The sequence below is a fragment of the Gossypium hirsutum genome, chromosome D02, assembly GCF_007990345.1.
Source record: "Gossypium hirsutum isolate 1008001.06 chromosome D02, Gossypium_hirsutum_v2.1, whole genome shotgun sequence".
NCBI lineage: Eukaryota > Viridiplantae > Streptophyta > Magnoliopsida > Malvales > Malvaceae > Gossypium > Gossypium hirsutum.
The window spans coordinates 44,386,126-44,397,037 of NC_053438.1; the positions used below are offsets into that span (position 1 = coordinate 44,386,126).

The 10,912-nt window shown below is 33.7% G+C and overlaps 1 non-coding gene across 1 annotated transcript; it reads right to left on the bottom strand.

Annotated features, from left to right (window-relative positions):
- Window positions 1-4,464: 4,464 nt before the first annotated feature.
- LOC121215205 (small nucleolar RNA R71) lies at window positions 4,465-4,571 on the bottom strand. Its single transcript, XR_005910934.1, has one exon. It is a non-coding gene; the product is annotated as a small nucleolar RNA R71 (small nucleolar RNA).
- Between the last annotated feature and the right edge of the window lie 6,341 nt (window positions 4,572-10,912).

A 10,912-nucleotide genomic window follows, 5' to 3' on the forward strand; every position in this document is an offset into this window, starting at 1 on the left:
CTCAATCTAGCTCTGATACAAAAACTTGTAACACACCTTACCTGACATGATAATTGAATTCGAGTATGGTGTGCCCCAACTTAAAATCATAAGGATCTAGTAAAAGTATTTGAAACTTATAAAACTTAAGATATTGGCATAGTCCTCAATACTATAATGACAAAACAATCAAATTATGTATACATCAAGAAAAGCATTATAAACAAAAAATGTAGTGGAAGCCTTATAAAAATCGATAGAGTTATCCCTTTTACAAATTTTTCAAGTGCATCATTGGCAGTTAATTATCATTCAAACAGTTTGGTGTACATGCCTAAAATATTATCCCATAAACCATCTCATTAAATAAAAAAACACTTATATATACTGGAGTTAACAAAAGATTTCATAAAATAGAGCTTAGCAAAAACTGCAATTCATTACAAGAGTTAATACAAAACATTTCTACAAGTCACCCTGCTAATGGTATGTATGATACAAAAATTAACAAAAGGCTCACAACCAATAGTGCTTTGGCATAGTCCCTTCAAGATTCTTTTCCTTCAATTTACACTCCTTAGAAGGAAAATATAGCCAATTAAGTTCAAATGAACTTAGTGAGTTCCAATGATAAAGAAAACACATATAAAACATACGACTTGATGCCTAAGATGGTACCAAACCTTTCAGAGAAGTGGAACACAATGATCATAATACACAAATGTTGTTTACAATATACAGACAATTTCAATACGTCAACTTAACACAAAACATGGGCGGCTACTATCCACTAACATAACCATAACTTACAGACAACCCATCCTTATGCTATCCTTATACCCAAAATTTAGATTTAGAAGCATATCATTCAGTCGTATTCATAAACATACAGCCCCCTTAACTTCTCATATCATTCTTGTTCATCCAAGTATGTTTTCTCGTGATCTGCCAGTTTGGTTTGTAATATAGCTGCCCTACCGGAGGCATCATAAACATAATTCCCTTTTTCATCGTCACATCTCACATATTACATATTAGTGGTATTGGCTTGTGCAAAAAGGAGGGTATGTACTTCATAACATGAACAGACTATACTCATATTGCTGACACTAGATGACCACCACCAACACAGACACCATTCATATCTTACCGAGAGAGATTACTTACCTTACACAATTTATACAACAAGGGAATTTACATCACATGGAAGTAAGAAAGAACTCACCAGAAACTCTAGTATAGTGATCTACTCAATAGGTCCTTTGCATTTGTTACTGGAACCTTCGTTAGCTTCTTGAGCTCAAAGAAAGATAAATATCCCTATCAGATCATTAAACTATCAAAACTTAACATGCATGCAATAATCAGTATCAAACAACCCAGAATCAAGAAGTTTCCTTCCTTGCGAATAGGTCTATAGTTTAAGCATGCACCACTATAAACACGTGAATGTTTTCAATAATAACTTAAGGGTTTACTACAAATTACCAGTAAGCTAGTACAAACATAAGCGCTCACTAAAAACTAAGAACTCTCTTCGAAGAAGCTTTATACACTAAGGCTTTTCATAAACTTATAAAATAATTTAAGGAAGAAGAAGATAAAAAAGTGACTCACGATGGCCAACAATATCCTTATATACACATGCAACAGAGACAAGGTTTAGTGGGAAAATCAGATAATTTCACTAACACCCTTGATCCTTGTGATTAAACGCACTTAATAAGTTTTAGATCTAATCATCTAAAATATTCTAGTTCAATTCTAACTAGGTTTTAACTAAACCCCAACATGACTAAGTCATCATAAGATGCATTAGATATAGAAATAAATCTATTAAAATTGTGAACTTAATGAGTTCGCCCAAAACATTTGGGGTGGGCAGATACTTAATAGAACAGTATGTCAAACCCTAGAGTTTGCCAAAACTTAGAGTTTGCCAGATGGCGAAACCCATAGAGTACGCTGTAAATGGAAAAATATAATGGATTTTTCCTATGTAATTTATCACCTTTTTACTTAAATCCGTTGTTAAAACTAAGTAATTGTTTAATAAATTAATAAAATATATGAAAATATGAAATTAGGACATAGAAATTATTAAAATGTGATTTTATGCTTTATTATATACTTTTCATGCAATAAAATGGCTTATTTTATACTAATTTGAATATATTATATTTTTTAAGACATAAAGTGGGCCATGCATGATTAAATTAAATAATAAAATATAAAATTATATTTAATAATTCATTTTAAAATATTTCATTAATAATTTGGGTTTTAATTAATTAATTAAATTGGATAAATTTAATTCTTTGGTCATCGAACTTGTAGATTTATTTTGGACAGGTTTGATAGCTTTGCTGGATTACAAAACCGTCCATAATGGAGACCAAGTCAACCCAAAATTCAGTTGCACATGGCTGTCCATAAACCACTTTTTGGTTTAATTGCACAAGTTCCTTGAAGAGTTGAAGAAATTAGAGATTTACCTAAAGATTTGCAATTGACCGAATCTCAGTCCTGAGTTGTTGTGGCACTCAAATTGACTAAAAATCAAGAAAAAATCAGATCAACTTGCTAAAATTATGGCGACCCACCCATGGAAGATGCTTCAAAAGATGGAAATTCCTACTTTTAGCAAACTATCTCTCTCTCCTCACCTATAAATAAGACCCTCTCATTCCTTCATTCATCATCTTTTAAGCATCCATCAAGCATTATTCTCTCTTTTCTCTTAGCCTTTTCCATTCCCACGCCTAGCATCATCTCTTTATAGAGATTTTAGCAATTAAACCTCTGAAAAAACCCTTGGTCGGCCGCCTTGGAGAACCATCAGCAAAGGAGCAAAGCAAAGGAACGAAAGAGTGTCGTCAGTTAAAGTCTTGGGTGACAGCAACTCTGAATTGGGTTTAATCTTTCTTTTCTTTAACTTAATATAAAGATGCTTGCTATGTGTTCTTTGTTCTTGTTTACAACAATGTTAGTTTAATTTTATTTAAGTTAGGATGATTGCTTTGATTAAATAATATTTATTTGATACATTCTTATAATGTTTGTGCCTCAATCGATCATGTTTTCAATTAAAATCAAGTATGTATTTCGTTCATACATGATTGAAATGCACCTAAATTAGCTAAGCTATCCTAACTAGACGACGACTAATGGATGCATAATTGAAATGTGCATGCTCAATTTAGATCCTAACACGATTAAATCGTAGGTTGCATAACAACTCTAACCAAGCTCTGTTATCTGCATAGTTTTTAGATTTGTGTGATTAAATTGTTTCAAACCTAACATGTTTTTGTTACCTCACACGAATGCTTAGAAACCCTTAGTAAATAAGGATCAGTAAAATTTGTATTTACTAAGTAAAGGATTCTGAAAGGACCTAATATGGTTTCCAAACTCATGAATGAATGAGTTGCCATGGAATGTTTTTCCGAATGTTATTAAGCATGTTGATAATAAATTGAGTTTGATTAAAGTAATTATCCTAGTTTATTTATGTTATAATTGTTGCAAATTGTGTTTAATTTTACTAAAATCTATTTCATTCATATAGTTTGGATACTTAGGATAATTTGCATTAGGGATCATTGCATTTAGTTTAATATATTTTAATCATCACTTCTCAACTATATCGTGTTTTTATTTACCAAATTGTTAATATAATTTTACAAATTAAGTGACTTAGCACAAATACAATCCCTGTGGAGACGATAACTTGATACTTACTTATTACATGATAATGACTATGTACACTTGCACAATCCTACGCATTACAAGTTTTTTGCGCCATTGCTGGGGATTGTTAAGTGTTGCTATAGTAATGTTTGTCGCGAAATTATTTATTTTCAATTTGATTTATTTCTAACATTACTAACTTATTATTTTTAATTCTTGTGGTTTTCTATTGAGGTGTTTATGAGCATAGGTCAAATTATCGATTTACTCCCTGTAGACCCTAAAATTGAGCGAACTTTTAGACAAAGAATATGTGAACGAACAGCTCAAAGACAAGTCGAGATAGACCTTCGAAATTAGAATCAAGACCAAGGTAATCAAGCTGATTATGTATGAAATCCTATCCTTATTACCGATGATAGGGATCGATGCATCAGACAATATGCTGTGCCACTTTTCAGTGAGTTAAACCCAGGAATTAGAATGCCAGATATTGAGGCAACCCAGTTTGAATTGAAACCAGTGATGTTTCAAATGCTACAAACGGTGGGCCAATTTAGTGGTATGCCCACAGATGATCCACATCTCCACCTTCAATTGTTTATGGAGGTGAGTGATTCATTCAAGATAGCCGGTATGATTGAAGACGAACTGAGGTTGAAGTTGTTTCTGTACTCATTGTGAGATCGAGCACGAGCATGGCTCAATTGATTGCCACCAAGTCCCATATCTACATTCAAAGAATTAGGAGAGAGATTTTTGGTTAAGTTTTTCCCACCTAGGAAAAACACTAAGTTGAGGAATGAGATCACAACTTTCCAACTACTTGATGACGAGTATTTGTATGAGGCTTGGGAGCGATTCAAGGAGTTACTTCGTAAGTGTCCTCATCATCGGATTCCTCATTGTATCTAGTTGGAGACATTCTATAATGGTCTCAATGCATATACAAGATTGATTGTAGATGCTTCCACGAATCGTGCAATTTTGTCTAAGTCTTATAATGAGGCTTATGAGATCATCGAAAGGATCGCGAGTAATAACAATCAATGGCCAAAAAATCAAACAGCTTCAGAAAGACACGTAGTCGGAGTTCATGAAGTTGACTCCCTCACTTCGTTATCAGCTCAGGTATCATCTATTTCCTCTATGTTAAAACAGTTAACAACTAATAGTACTAATAATTTTACAGCTCAGCCACCAAGTCCGTTTGAAATAGTTTCCTTTGTGTACTGTGGGGAAGGTCATTCTTTTGAGAATTGTCCATCAAATCCCGAGTCAATGTACTATGTGGGGAACCAATATCAAAATAGGAGTGGAGAAGGACCCCAGTCCAACTTCTACAATCCTTTATGGCGTAATCATCCTAAGTTTTCTTGGAGCAACCAAGAAAATTAACCGAACAACAACTTATTGCAGCAAAGACCCAACCAATCTCAAGGGTTTAATCATCAAGTTCCAAAATCACCTCAAGCTGAGGCATCAGACGAACATGTTGAAGGCGTACATGGAAAAGAATGATGCTTTGATCCAAACAAGCAGCAACACTGAAAAATTTGGAAAACCAAATGGGTCAATTAGCTGGGGAGCTACGTAATAGACTGCAAGGAACCTTACCGAGCGATACTAAGAATCCAAAAAATTTGGGTAAAGAACATATCAAGGCAGTGGTATCGCGAAGTGGTAAAATTCTAGAACCCTGATTGATTGATGTCGAAGATAAGTCCGTTGAGAAGAATCAACCAGCTATTGAAGTTCATACACTAAAGGAATCAGAATCTATAAAGTCTGACAAGGTAAACCCTGACTTAGTGAATTCATATATTTTTAACATCTTCTTTGGATGCAGATTTACCTACTCAGAAAAGTTTTCTGGTTCAATGAAAGTTCTATCACCTCTATATACGCAAAGATTGCAGCAAAACAAGCAGAAACAGGAGGTGCAATTCAAGAAGTTTTTGGATGTTCTGAAGCAGTTACACATCAATATTTCGTTGGTGGAGGCTTTAGAACAAATGTCAAATTATGTGAAGTTTATAAAGGATATACTATGAAAGAAGAAACAACTGAGTGAGTTTGAGACTGTTGCCCTGACAAAGGAGTGCAGTGCGTTCCTGCAGAACAAACTTCCACCAACATTAAAAGTCCTTGGGAGACCTTTCTTAGCCATGGGAAGATCGTTAATTGATGTGCAGAAAGGAGAACTCACGATGCGAGTTCAAAATGATCAGGTAACCTTTAACATTCTTAAAGCGATGAAATTTCCCGATCTAGCAGAGGAGTGTTTAGTTATGAAAGAGATAGAAACCTTGATTTATATGGAAAACAATTTTGAATAAGATCCATTGGAGAAAGACTTAGATCTTGACCCTTTGTAGGATGAAGAAGGTCAAGAAAACATGGCTTTGATGGAAGCTAATCCGGGAAATTTTATTCAATCCACATGATTTGAACTGTTGGAGTTGAAAGTCAGAGAATTTATGCAACCCAAGTTGTCAATTGAAGAACCACCTAAACTTGAACTAAAGGTACTTCCTTCCCATTTGAAATACGTTTATTTAGGTGATTGTTCTACTTTGCCTGTGATTATTTCAAAGAAACTGACGAATGATCAAGAGGAGCAACTAATTGATGTTCTAAAAAAATTTAAGAAAGCAATTGGTTGGACCATAGCTAGTATTCGAGGTATAAGCCCTTCTTTTTGCATGCATAAAATCATTTTAGAAGAAGGTGAAAGAGCTCAAATTGATAGGCAAAGAAGGCTCAATCTTATTATGAAAGAAGTTGTGAGAAAGGAAGTGATCAAATGGTTAGATGCAAGAATCATCTATCCTATTTCAGATAGTTCATGGGAAAGTCCGGTGCAGTGTGTGCCGAAGAAAGGTGGAATGACGATTGTTGAAAATGAGCGTAACGAGTTAATTCCATCAAGAACTTTTAACGGTTAGAGAATCTGTATTGATTACAGAAAGTTGAACAAAGCCACTCGGAAGGAACATTTTTCGTTGCCTTTTATGGATCAAATGTTAGATCGACTGGCAGGTAATAAATTATATTATATTTTAGATGGCTATTCTGGATAGAACCAAATAGTTGTAGACCCAGAGGACCAACATAAAACAACCTTTACTTGTCCATGCGGTACGTTTGCTTTTAGGCAAATGCCTTTTGGTTTATGCAATGCACCTACAACTTTTCAACGATGTATGATGGCAATATTTACTGATATGGTTGAAAATTTTGTTGAGGTTTTCATGGATGATTTTTCTATTTTTGGTAACACTTATGATATCTGTTTGAGTAATTTGGCTAAGGTACTGAAGAGATGCGAAGAGACGAATCTTGTCCTTAATTGGGAAAAATGCCATTTTATGGTCAAGGAAGGAACTGTCTTAGGTCATAAGATCTCAAAGAAAGGAATTGAAGTCGATAAAGCAAAGGTGGACGTAATTGAAAAATTATCGGCCCCAATGAATGTGAAAGGAATCAGAAGTTTCTTAGGCCATGTCAGTTTTTATCGAAGGTTTATCAAAGATTTCTCAAAAATTTCTAAACCGTTGTGTTTGTTGATAGAGAAATATACAGTGTTTGATTTCAACAAAGCATGTTTGGAAGCTTTTGAAGAGCTAAAGAAGCGGTTAATCTGAGCCCCAATAATCGTTACACCTGATTGGAGCTATGATGGGTCAAAGAAGAAATAAAGTGTTTCACCCTATTTACTATTCAAGTAGAACTTTGACGGCAGCCCAATGCAATTATACGGTAACCGAAAAAAGAACTCTTCACTATAGTTTTTGCTTTTTACAAATTCCGCTGATATCTTATAGGTACCAAAGTTACAGTATTTACTGACCATGCAGCCATTAAATACTTGCTCACGAAGAAAGATGCAAAACCAAGGCTAATTTGTTGGATACTTTTACTCCAAGAATTTGACCTTGAGATCCAAGACAGAAAAGGTGTCAAAAATCAAATAGCTGATCATCTGTCTAGGTTGGAGCAAAATGAGGTAACTCTGTCATTTGTACCTATCAACGAGAATTTCCCAGATGAACACTTATTTGAGGTACCACTTTGTCGATTTCTCTTTTCTCTTTTGTGTAGAAACTTCACCAAATTTTCGGGAAAAGATACCATGTCTCGCAAAAGAACCAAATCTTCAAAGGCTACTCATGAAAACCCAGTTTTGATCGATGAAGAAGTGAAAGAGAGATTTGATTCAATCTTTAAGCATCAACCTATGATGCTGAAAAAAGGTTTTGACTTGAAGAGTAATGATTTGATGGTTGTTCCTATACCGATTAGAAAGAAAATCAATGCTCTCAAGTGGGAACGATTTTATAATGCTCATTCACTTCTCGATGATGAACTAGTTTAAGAATTTTATGCTAGTTTGACTACTCAAGATGCTACTGAAGTCATTGTTTGAAACAAAAAGGTACATTTTACTTCTAAGTCCATCAGTGATTTGTTTAATTTACCTGATGTTGAAGAAGATGAGTTCTACCCTATGATGAACAATATCAATTGGGATTTTCTTCAATAAGTGCTTGATGTTGTGACCAATCCAGGATCCCAATGGATTATAAGAAAGCATGGGATCCATTCTTGTCAAATACAATACTTAAAACCAATAGCAAATGTATGGTTTTATTTCGTTCGTTACAGTTTTATGCCTATCTCACATAGTTCTACCATCTCGATGGAACGGATGCTTTTGTTATATGCAATTTTGACAAAAAAGTCCATTAATGCTGGGAAAATTATCTTCAAGGAGATTCACGATTGTGCTAAAAAGAAGGAAGGAAGTGCTTATTTCCCATCATTAATCACTTCAATTTGCTTAGAGGCCCATATTAAAACACAAGCAAATTTGAAGGGCAATATGTTCAAGAATGCATTACAAATTATAATCTTGAAAGATTAGTAGAGAGGGTGCATGAACTGGAGCAAGAAGAACCAACTGAGCCGGATACAGAGGAGTCAACAGATGGAACTGAAACTGAAGCTAATTTAGTCATAGACACTGAAGAGGAAGAATCTGATAAGGAACCGAACATTCTTGAACCAAGGGTTGAGCTAGAAGAAGAAGCAGTCAAGCTATGTGTTGAACCTGAATATAGAACTCTCATGCCGACTTCTACAAGTGCTTCAAGGAAATTGGAGTTGTCAATTTTGATGGATATGTGCAATTTCATGCACAATCAACAACAAACTTACTGGAAATATGCAAAAATTAGAGCTGACTCAATTTGAAATACTTTTAAGAATATCTATAATACTTTTGTTCCTGAGTTCCCAGATGCTATCTTTGAGGCATGGACAGAAGATATTGACGATGCAAGCGGAGATGGAGCTAAAGAAGACAAGGGGAATAAGTCAGAAAAATAAAAGGGGGATTCTTGTCCTGTTATTTATTTAATTATTTTTAGGTCTTTAGGAATTTATTTCTTTCGTAATTAGGATTTAATTTCTGCAGAATAAAACATAGCAAGCATGAACAAACTTAGCACTTCTTTAGAAAGAATAAGACTAAGTGATGAAGTATGTTTTAATCATTACTTTCATAAGTATGTTTTAATAAATGAATGTTTAGAGATATTCTTGTTATTGAGATAGTTTGTATGCAAGTATGAATGATGATTTTATCTAAGTGAAAGTATGTTATCATGAAGAATGGAATGCTTGTATGATCTTAGCCTTAGTAATGTTTTCCATGAAAACTTAGTTCTTTTGAGATTAAACATGCATGAAGGTTTGTGATTGTTTGCTTGATTGATAAGAAATTATGTTGAATGAAAAATGTTATCTACGGCTGTGACATATATGCAAACTACGATTCGTGTTGGCATATTTTTAAGCTTAGTATAATCTTAAGGAATGTTTGCATATGAATTACTTGTTAATAAAGAAGATCGATAAGCATGAAGTTATTAATCGATGATTATGGGAAAAATATTGATGATGCTTACACAATTAGCAATTTTGCCTTAGCAAGACCTTTTGTTGTGCATAAACATTACTCAAGACGAGCAATGATTTAAGTTTGGGGGTGTGTAAACAGACAAATATATAGGATTTTTCCTATGTAATTTATCACGTTTTTACTTAAATCCGTTGTTAAAAACTAAGTTTTTGTTTAATAAATTAATGAAATATGTGAAAATATGAAATTAGGACATAGAAATTATTAAAATGTGATTTTATGCTTTATTATATAGTTTTCATGTAATAAATGGCTTATTTTCTATTAATTTAAATATATTATATTTTTAAGACATAAAGTGGGTAATGCATGATTAAATTAAATAATAAAAAAATTATATTTAATAATTAATTTTAAAATATTTCATTAATAATATGGGCTTTAATTAATTAATTAAATTGGATAAATTTAATTCTTTGGTCCTCTAACTTGTTGATTTATTTTGGACAAGTCTGATAGCTTTGCTGGATTACAAAACCGTCCAAATTAGAGACCAAGTCAACCCAAAATTCGGTTGCACATGGTTGTCTATAAACCACTTTTTGGTTTAATTGCACAAGGTCCTTGAAGAATTGAAAAAATTAGAGATTTACCTCAAGATTTGCACTTGACTGAGTTACAGTCTTGAGTTGTTGTGGCACTCAAATTGACTAAAAATCAAGAAAAAAATCAGCTCAACTTGCTAAAATTATGGCCAGCCACCCATGGAAGATGCTTCAAAAGATGGAAACTCCTATTTTTAGCAAACTATATCTCTATCCTCACCAATAAATAAGACCCTCTCATTCTTTCATTCATCATCCCTCAAGCATCCATCAAGAATCATTCTCCCTTTTTCTCTTAGCATTTTTCATTCCTACGCCTAGCATCATCTCTTTATAGAGATTTTAGCAATTTAACCTCTTAAAGAACCCTTGGTCGGCCACCTTGGAGAACCATCAGCAAAGGAGCAAAGCAAAGGAACGAAGGAGTCTCGTCAGTTAGACTCTCGGGTAACAACCACTCTGAATTGGGTTTAATCTTTCTTTTCTTTAACTTAATATAAAGATGTTTGCTATGTGTTCTTTGTTCTTTTTTACAACAATGTTAGCTTAATTTTATTTAAGCTAGGATGATTGCTTTGATTAAATAATATTTATTCAGTCATGCTTATAATGTTTGTGCCTCAATCGATCATATTTTCAATTAAAATCAAGTCTGTATTTTGTTCATACGTGATTGAAATGCACCTGAATTAGTTGAGCGATCCTAACC